Source organism: Nycticebus coucang, chromosome 16 (genome assembly GCF_027406575.1).
Source record: "Nycticebus coucang isolate mNycCou1 chromosome 16, mNycCou1.pri, whole genome shotgun sequence".
In the NCBI taxonomy this organism is placed as follows: Eukaryota; Metazoa; Chordata; class Mammalia; order Primates; family Lorisidae; genus Nycticebus; species Nycticebus coucang.
In genome coordinates this window covers 89,949,025-89,958,085 of record NC_069795.1, presented here as the reverse complement: position 1 = coordinate 89,958,085, position 9,061 = coordinate 89,949,025, and the positions used below count along the sequence as shown (strand labels likewise).

Genomic DNA, 9,061 nt, shown 5'->3' with positions numbered 1-9,061 from the left:
GAATTCATTATTCTATCCTAAGATCTCTCACTCTCCTAAGTGACTTTTTAAAAAAATTTGCCTATGGAGGTCAGGTGTGGTGGCTTGTAATCCCAGCACTCTGGGAGGCCGAGGCAGGTGGATTGCCTGAGCTCACGAGTTTGAGACCAGCCTGAGCAAGAGCAATACCCTGTCTCTAAAACCTAGGTGGGCTTCATAGCAGCCACCTATAGTGCCAGCTACTTGGGAGTCTGAGGCAAGAGAATCACTTGAGCCCAAGAGTTTGAGGTTGCAGTGAGCTGTGATGCCACTGCACTCTACAGAGGGTGACAAAGTTAGACTCTGTCTCAAAAAATAGTAATAAAATAAAATTTGCGGGCGGCGCCTGTGGCTCAGTTGGTAAGGCGCCGGCCCCATATACCGAGGGTGGCGGGTTCAAACCCGGCCCCAGCTGAACTGCAACCAAAAAATAGCCGGGCGTTGTGACGGGCGCGTGTAGTCCCAGCTACTCGGGAGGCTGAGGCAAGAGAATTGCTTAAGCCCAGGAGTTGGAGGTTGCTGTGAGCTGTATGATGCCATGGCACTCTATCAAGGGCCATAAAGTGAAACTCTGTCTCTACAAAAATAAATAAAATAAATAAATAAATAACATTTGCATATGGGTCACTCTTTGTGCTATAAAGATCTATAATTTCTGACAAAGGCATAGGGTCATGTAGCTATTACAATATCATACAGAATAGTTTCAATGTCCCCCAAAGCTCACTGCCCTTCCCAATTCAATCCTCATTACACACTCCCCCCAATCTTCCCTACCCCTGCTTACCACTAATTTTTTTACTGTCTCAATAGTTGTGCCTATTCCAGAATATCATACATGAATTCATATACTTTAGAGCCTTTTCAGACTGACTTCTTTCACTTTGCAATGTGCATTTAAAATTCATCTGTGTATTCAGGTGGTTTGGTATTTACTTCTTTTTTTTTTTATTAAGTCACTTGTACATAGATCATAAATACATTTATGCCATTATGGGATTCGATGTGTTGATTATTTGTACAAATTGGAGTGTTTACATCCTACTAATCAACATAGCCTTCACCTCATTTACCCAATTACAGCATTAAGACTTCTGTGTTCTACACCTGAGAGATCCAACTTGTACTTGCCATATGCTCCATAGGTGCGGTCGCCCTACTAACCCTCCATCAACCCACCCCTCCCTTCCCCTCTCCCTCCCTTTCTCTCCTTCATCCTAAACTATAGTTGTGTTTCATTTTTCATATGCAAGTGTGAGTGATTATAAATTGGTTTCACAGAGGGCGGCACCTGTGGCTCAGTCGGTAAGGCCGGCCCCATATACCGAGGGTGGCGGGTTCAAACCCCACCCCAGCCGAACTGCAACAAAAACAAAAATAGCCAGGTGTTGTGGCGGGCGCCTGTAGTCCCAGCTACTAGGGAGGCTGAGGCAAGAGAATCGCTTAAGCCCAGGAGTTGGAGGTTGCTGTGAGCTGTGTGAGGCCACGGCACTCTACCGAGGGCCATAAAGTGAAACTCTGTCTCTACAAAAAAAAAAAAAAAAAAAAAATTGGTTTCACAGTAGTACTGAGTACATTGGACTTTTTTTTCCATTCCTGAGATACTTTACTAAGAAGAATATTTTCCAGCTCCATCCATGTAGACATAAAAGAGGTAAAGTCTCCATTTTTTTTAATGCTACACAGTATTCTATGGCATACATATACCACAATTTATTAATCCATTCATGGGTCAATAGGCACTTGGACTTCTTCCATGACTTGGCAATTATGAATTGAGCTGCAATGAACAATCTGATGCAACTATCTTTATTGTCAAATGATTTTTGGTCCTTTGGATATACACCTAGAAGAGGAATTGCAGGATCAAACAGCAAGTCTACATTTAGATCCCTGAGTGTTCTCCAAACTTCCTTCCAAAAGAACGTACTAGCTTGCATTCCCACCAGCAGTGCAAAAGTGTTCCCTTTTCTCCACATCCGCACCAATATATTCATGTGGTTTGATAGTTCATTCTTTTGTATTACTACATACGTATGAAGTATTCCATTGTATAAATATATCACAGTTTGTTTATACATTCACCTGATTTGAAGGACATCTTGGTTGCTTCCAATTTTCTTAAGTTTTCTGATCAGCTGGGTAAATACCTAGGAGTGTGATTGCTGGATTGTGTGATAAAACTATGGTTAACTTTATAAGAAACTGCAAAAGTGTTGGGCGCAGTGGTTCAACCCTGTAATCCCATCACATGGGAGGCTGAGGCAGGTAGATTGCCTGAACACACAGGTTCTAGACCAGTGGTTCTTAACCTGTGGGTCGCAACCTACAGGAACTGTATTAAAGGGTTGTGGCATTAGGAAGGTTGAGAACGACTGTTCTAGATCATCCTGACCCAGAGCGGGACCTCGGCTCTAAAAATAGCCAGGCAATGTGGCGGCACCTGTAGTCCCAGCTCTTGGGAGGCTGAGGCAAGAGAATCACTTAAGGGCAAAGCCTGTGGCTCAGCGAGTAGGATACCAGCCCCATATACAGAGGGTGACGGGTTCAAACCCAGCTCTGGCCAAACTGCAACAAAACAAAACAAAACAAAACAAAAAAAATAGCTGGGCGTTGTGGCGGGCGCCTGTAGTCCCAGCTACTCGGGAGGCTGAGGCAAGAGAATCACCTAAGCCCAAGAGCTGGAGGTTGCTGTGAGCTGTGACGCCACAGCACCCTACCAAGGGTGACAAAGTGAGTCTCCATCTCAAAAAAACAAACAAACAAAAAAACTGCAGAACTACCCTCTAAAGTGCTGTACCATTTTACATTCCTACCAGAAACGAATGGGTATTTTTCTTGCTTCACAATTATCTCAGCAATTGGTATCGTCAGTTTTCTGGATTTTAGCCATTTTGAAAGACGTGTAGTGGTTATTTATGGGGTTTTGTTGTTGTTGTTTCAGAATCTTACTGTTACCCGGCTGGAGAGCAGTGGCACCATCATAGCTCACTGCAGCCTACAACTCCTGGGTTCAAGTGATCCTCCCACCTCAGCCTCCCAGGTAGCCGAGACTATGGGTATATACCACCATGCCTGGCTAATACTTTCTTTTTTTTTTTTTTGAGACAGAGTGTCACTTTGACACCCTTGGTAGAGTGTGTTGCGTCATAGTTCACAGCAACCTCAAACTCTTGGGCTCAAGTGATTCTCTTGCCTCTGCCTCCAGAGTAGCTGGGACTACTGGCGCCTGCCACAACACCCAGCTATTTTTTGTTTAGCAGGCCTGGACCCATCAGCCCCAGAGCATGTGGCCAACACCCTAACCTCTGAGCTATAGGTGCCCAGACCAATATATTAATTTTTTATTTTTACAAAAATGATGTCTTGCTGTGTTTCCCAGTCTGGTCACTAACTCCTGGCCTGACGCAATCCTCCCAGCTTGGCCTCCCAGTGTGCTGGTATTACAAGCACAAGCCACTGCACCTTGCCTATAGTATTATATTTTTCTTTAAGTTATTAATTTTTTTTTCCAGACAGAGTCTCATTATGTCGACCTTGGTAGAGTGCCATGGCATCACAGTTCACAGCAACCTTTAACTCTTGGGCTTAAGCGATTCTGTTGCCTCAGCCTCCCAAGTAGCTGGGACTACAGACCCCCGCCACAACGCCCAGCTATTTTTTGTTGCAGTTGTCATTATTGTTTAGCAGGCCTGGGCAGGGTTTGAACCTGCCTGCCTTGGTGTACGAGGCTGGCGTAACCACTGTGCTACGGGCGCCGAGCTGTGTTATTAATTTTTAGTGTAAAAAGGCTTAATGGTTAGGCAACATAGTCTACATAATATTGATCCATTAGAATGAACTTCAGTCTTTCTTTGTGGCCTAACACATGGCTTATTTTTGTGATCATTTCAGTGTAAATGAAAAGAGTGGCCGGGCATGGTGGCTCATGCCTGTCACCCTAGCACTTTGGGAGGCTGAGGTGGAGGATCATTTAAGTCCAGAAGTTTGGAAGTGAGCTATGATGATGCCATGGTACTCTAGCCTGGGCAACAGAGTGAAACCCTGTCTCAAAAAAGGGCAGGGTAGGAGCGGTGGCTCACACCTGTAATTCCAGCATTCTGGAAGGCCGAGGCTGGTAGATGGCTTGAGCTCATAAGTTTGGAGACAGCCTGAGCAAGAGCAAGAGCCCTCACTACTAAAAATAGAAAAATTAGCTGGCTGTGGTGGTGCATGCCTAAAGTCCCCCCATTAGGAAGGCTGAGACAAGAGGATCGCTTGAGCCCAAGAGTTTGAGGTTGCTGTAAGCCATGATAGCACCACCACACTCTACCCCTGCAAAATAGAAAAAAACAAAAACAGATAACATTTGTAAGTTACTTATAACTGTTCTTGGCACATAGTAAGCATGCCATAACTGTTCTTATAAATAAATGTATCTAATCTTGCTATTTTAAATCTTTAATGATTTTTATTTATTTATTTATTTTTTAAAGGGACAACATTTATTCCTTTTGCAAATGTTACAGTAAAACCAGGTGGAAGAGAATGGTTTTAGCAGTTAGGAAAAAAAAAGTACAAATCTGGGGTTTTGGCCATTAAAAGTTATTTACAACAATGGGAGGAAAAAAGACAACAAGAAATTGTTTCACATTACAGACCTTCCCCCTCCACCCCAAAGCCTAATTAATACTTGCTTACCAAGTCAAAAAAGAGACACAGTTGATTCACAAGCTGGAGGTTTGAACTTGAGTAAGACATTTATAAAAACCTAGACAGGGCAGTGTCCTCCCCAGCCCAGGTGCCACTAGGCACAGCACAAGAGACTAAAAATGCGGAAAGGCTGGATGCTCAAGGAATGATTTTTATTTTTTACAACTAGCTGTTGCTTAAAATATTTTGTAACTCTATTGTTAGATTAATACTGTATATGTTTGTGACAGATAATATTTTATTTTTCTACTGTACATTTTTTTTTTGCAGTTTTTGGCTGGGACCGAGTTTGAACCCACCACCTCTGGTATATGGGGCTGGCGCCCCACTCCTTGAGCCATACATGCCACCCTCTACTGTACTTTTTGTAAATATAAAATGTTCTTCCTTGCATCTTATAAATTTTGAGGGGTTTTTGCTTTATATCCTACTTGATCAGATATTAAGATTGTTATTCCAGCTTTCCTTAGGTTATATGTTTCTTTCTTTCTTTTTTTGAGACAGAGTCTCAAGCTGTCACCCTGGGTAGAGTGCTGGCTATTTTTTGGTTGTAGTTGTCATTGTTGTTTGGCAGGCCCAGGCTGGATTCGAACCTGCCAGCTCTGGTATATGTCGCTTAAGCTACAGGCGCTGAGCCAAGGTTATATTTTTCTGATATTTCTTTCTTTTTTTAAGAGACAGAGTCTCACTTTATCGCCCTTGGTAGAGTGCTGTAGCGTCACAGCTCACAACAACCTCCAGCTTTTGGGCTTAGATGATTCTCTTGCCTCAGCCTCCTGAGTAGCTGAGACTACTGGCACCTACCACCACGCCTGGCTATTTTTTTGTTGCAGTTTGGCCAGGGCCAAGTTTGAACCCGCCACCCTTGGTATGTAGGGCCAACATCCTACCCACTGAGCAGCAGGCACCGCCATTTTTTTTTATTTATTTATTTTTGTGAGACACAATCTTACTCTGTTGTCTAGGTTAGAGTGCTATGGCATCAGCCTAGCTCACCTCAAACTCCTGGGTTTAAGTGATCACCCTGCCTCGGCCTCCTGAGTAGCTGGGACTACAGGCACACTCCACCACACCCAGCTCATTTTTCTAATTTTAGTAGCGCCAGAGTCACTCTCAGTCTGGTCTCCAACTCCTGAGCTTAGGCGAGCCACATGCATTGGCCTCCCAGAGTGCTAGGATTAAGGCGTGAGTCACAGCACCAGCTGGCTTTTGTTCACTATTCAATTTGAGATTCTAATCTGTTTTTGTGAGTCTCTCTTTTAATGTTGAACCCATTTGTGATGATGTGCTTCCTATTATTTTATGATTTAATTCTCCCTTCTTGTTATATAATGTTTAATCCATTTGTAATTAGGTATTTCCTATTATTTTATGATTTCATTCTCTATTCTTTCATTTATTGCATTTTATTTTTGTTTCTTTTCCTCCATTCCTGACTTCCATTGAATAGAAAAGTTCTCTACTACTAGTTTAAAAGTAGTATATTTTATATATTTATATTAATATATTTATATTATAGTGATTGTGCTGAGACTCACATGAACATTTATTTGTCCCTACTGATTTATTAAACTTATCAGTTTCATGTCTTTTCCCTAATTGACAAGTTCCTTACCACTGGGCGGCGCCTGTGGCTCAGTGAGTAAGGCACCGGCCCCATATGCCGAGGGTGGCGGGTTCAAACCCAGCCCCGGCCAAACTGCAACAACAACAAAAAAATAGCCGGGCGTTGTGGTGGGCGCCTGTAGTCCCAGCTGCTTGGGAGGCTGAGGCAAGAGAATCCCGTAAGCCCAAGAGTTAGAGGTTGCTGTGAGCCGTGTGACGCCACGGCACTCTACCCGAGGGCAGTATAGTGAGACTCTGTCTCTACAAAAAAAAAAAAGTTCCTTACCACTTTTTAGTATCCTTTGGTCTCTCCTCTATCCCATCATGTTGATATTGTTTAAAATTTAATTCTGAGTTATTATAATTCTGGTCCTAGCCTCTTTTTTTGTTTTTGTTTTTTTTTGAGATAGAGACTCGCTCTTTTGTCTAACGTAAAATACTATAGCATCATAGCTCACAGCAACCTCAAACTCTTGGGTTCAAGTGATCCTCTTGCCTCAGTTTTTCTATTTTTAATAGAGATAAGGTCTCCACTCTTGCTCAGGCTGGTCTTGAACTTCTGAGAGCTCAAGCAATCTGTTGACCTCAGAGTGCTAGGATTACAGTAGTGAGCCACATGTGCAGTCCCTAACATCTTTTTTTTTAAGACAACAATAAATTTTATCAATGTGTAAAGTAAAATACTTTCCATTATTTCTTGCCACAGCTCCTGGATTTATTTCTGTTAGTAATTGAATGCTTCTTCCAAAAGTGTTTTCATGTGGATCTTTATATGACAAAAAGGGAACAGGCTTAGTATTCCTCAGAATATTGTTCCTCAGAATATTATTCAAATGTCCCTACTGATTTATTAAACTTTATATTGGCTGGATATAAAATTCTAGGTTAAATGTTATTTTCTTCAACTAAATCTTGAAAATATTACTGGGTTTTGTTGTTTTTTTTTGGCATCTGGTATTACTGATGAGAAATCTTATGTCAGTTGATTCTTGTTCCATTATAGCTGATCTACAATTTCTTTTTTTTTTTTTTTTAAAAAAAAGACACATTTATTCAGCGTCATGATCAGACTATTACATTTAGCAATCAACAGCATGGGTGCAAAAAAAAAAAAAAATCTACATTAAAACCCTTTGTTGGAATGCTTTACACTTTCCACAGAACAGAAACTAAAATAACCTGTTATACAATTAGTCACAAAAACAGTCCTCGAGTTTTTTGCCCATACACAGGAGTATTGTCTAAAACATGTCTTCTGTGTAGCAGCTAGGCCCTGCCACCACTGTGCTTGGCTGAGTTCACAAATCTGTTGTAACCTGTAGCTTTCCTGTCACTTCTCTGGCTCTCCTCTCCTGCTAAGCTTTGTTTCCTGGGAATAATTAAAACCTTCTGCCACTGCCATAGCTACTGCTGCTACTGGAACCACCATAGCCACCTTGGTTTCGTGGTTTGGCAAAGTATTGGCCGCCACCACCATAAGGGCCAGAGCTTCTGCCTCCAAAATTTCCTCCCTTCATAGGTCCAAAATTTGATGACTGATTGTTGTAATTGCCAAAATCATTGTAACTTCCACCACCTCCAAAATTGCTTCCATCATTACCAAATCCATTGTAGCCATCCCCACTGCCACCAAAGCCACCACGACCACTGAAGTTTCCTCCACGGCCAAAGTTGTCGTTTCCACCAAAACCACCTCCACGACCCCCACCAAAGTTTCCAGAACCACTTCGACCTCTTTGGCTGGACGAAGCACTAGCCATCTCTTGCTTTGACAGGGCTTTCCTTACTTCACAGTTGTGGCCATTCACAGTATGGTATTTCTGAATGACAATCTTATCCACAGAATCATGGTCATCAAACGTAACAAAAGCAAAGCCCCTCTTCTTGCCACTGCCTCGGTCAGTCATGATTTTAATCACTTCAATTTTCCCATACTGTTCAAAATAGTCTCTTAAGTGATGTTCTTCAGTATCTTCTTTAATGCCACCAACAAAGATCTTTTTCACAGTTAAGTGGGCACCAGGTCTTTGAGAATCCTCTCTGGAAACAGCTCCCTTTGGTTCCACGACTCTTCCATCCACTTTGTGTGGCCTTGCATTCATTGTGCATCCACCTCCTCCACGGTGGCGTATGTGACAAACCCGAAGCCCCTGGAGCGCTTGGTGTTCGGATCTCTCATTACCACGCAGTCTGTGAGCGTTCCCCATTGCTCAAAATGGCTCCTCAGACTCTCATCAGTCGTTTCAAAGCTCAACCCTCCAATGAAGAGCTTCCGCAGCTGTTCGGGCTCTTTAGGAGACTCTGACTTAGACATGACGGCAGTGGGAAGAGAGACTTTAACGATGCTTCCTCGGCAGCGTCCACAGGCAGAAAGCTGATCTACAATTTCTTAGAACATTTCTCCAAAGCTTTTCTGAATTTTCTTACCTGTGTTTTCTTAGATTTCCTTAAAATGTGTCTCTGTTTTTCTTTGTTCTTCCTTTACTCCCTTCTGTTCGAGACTCTATGAGTCCTTTTAACCTGAAATTATTCATTTTTCTTTAGCTCTAAGAAATTTCCCTGTATTATTTCTTCACATATTTCCTTCTCTTATTTTTCTCTATTTTGGATATTCCTATTATCTGAACGTTGACACATCTATGTCTATCTTTCATATCTTTGAACTTTTGTTTTCTGTCTTCATCCTTCCTTGCATTTTTCTAAGAGAATTCTTCAATCTGATTTTCCAACTCATTACTTTGTTCCT

At 42.2% G+C, this 9,061-nt stretch overlaps 1 pseudogene across 1 annotated transcript; it reads right to left on the bottom strand.

Annotated features, from left to right (window-relative positions):
• Positions 1-7,342: 7,342 nt before the first annotated feature.
• Positions 7,343-8,683, bottom strand: LOC128567892 (heterogeneous nuclear ribonucleoprotein A1-like; annotated as a pseudogene). The gene has a single exon (XR_008374950.1). The product of XR_008374950.1 is annotated as a heterogeneous nuclear ribonucleoprotein A1-like (transcript).
• Positions 8,684-9,061: the final 378 nt, after the last annotated feature.